This window comes from Palaemon carinicauda, chromosome 44, assembly GCF_036898095.1.
Source record: "Palaemon carinicauda isolate YSFRI2023 chromosome 44, ASM3689809v2, whole genome shotgun sequence".
In the NCBI taxonomy this organism is placed as follows: Eukaryota; Metazoa; Arthropoda; class Malacostraca; order Decapoda; family Palaemonidae; genus Palaemon; species Palaemon carinicauda.
The window spans coordinates 46,963,717-46,964,432 of NC_090768.1; the positions used below are offsets into that span (position 1 = coordinate 46,963,717).

Sequence of the window (716 nt, forward strand, 5' to 3'; positions counted from 1 at the left end):
TAACAGTAATACAAATAAAAAACTTGCAGAGATTACGATAGCTTACTGATTTCTGGATTACCCTTCTCATTTAGATTGTCTTTCTATTCCGTCCTTTTATATTTACATCTCTTAAACTTATATATCTTATGCTATCCTTTACATTTCATAACATTTAAAATTCGAAAATCATCCTCATAACTATGTATAACCATTTTAAAAGCAATCACAATTTCTTCATGTATTATGGCTAACTGTATCTACGCTAAATTTTCCCTATCTTAAAACTACCAAAAGCACCCCCTATCTAGATGTGCAAATATATGCTTTAACATCAGTTACACCTTTCAAAACTTTTTATGGCCACCGATAGCTGTCGTGATAAAAAAAAAAGAAAATGTTAGATTAATTAAGGTGGTTTGGGTGTGTGATAAGAAAACGAGTGGTACTATACTGGGGGTGTAGCTCAGTGGTAGAGCATTCGACTGCAGATCGAGAGGTCCCTGGTTCAATCCCGGGCGCCCCCTCATGAAATTTAGTGCGGCTAAATGTTTTGTACTATGATTTGCTCGAAAACCATCAACATTCTGAAATTGTTTGTAGATTGATGACGATAAAGAGCTGCTGAATGGAAAAGAAATCAACGATGGTAAGGACGGAAAGAAATTGTGTGCTTTAGATTAACTCTTGTAAGTAGTAGGTTGGCCAGGGCACCAGCCACCCGTTGAGATACTACC

At 36.3% G+C, this 716-nt stretch overlaps 1 non-coding gene across 1 annotated transcript; it reads left to right on the plus strand.

Moving 5' to 3' along the window:
- The first annotated feature begins 434 nt into the window (after positions 1–434).
- TRNAC-GCA (transfer RNA cysteine (anticodon GCA)) lies at positions 435–506 on the plus strand. Its single transcript has one exon. It is a non-coding gene; the product is annotated as a tRNA-Cys (tRNA).
- Positions 507–716: the final 210 nt, after the last annotated feature.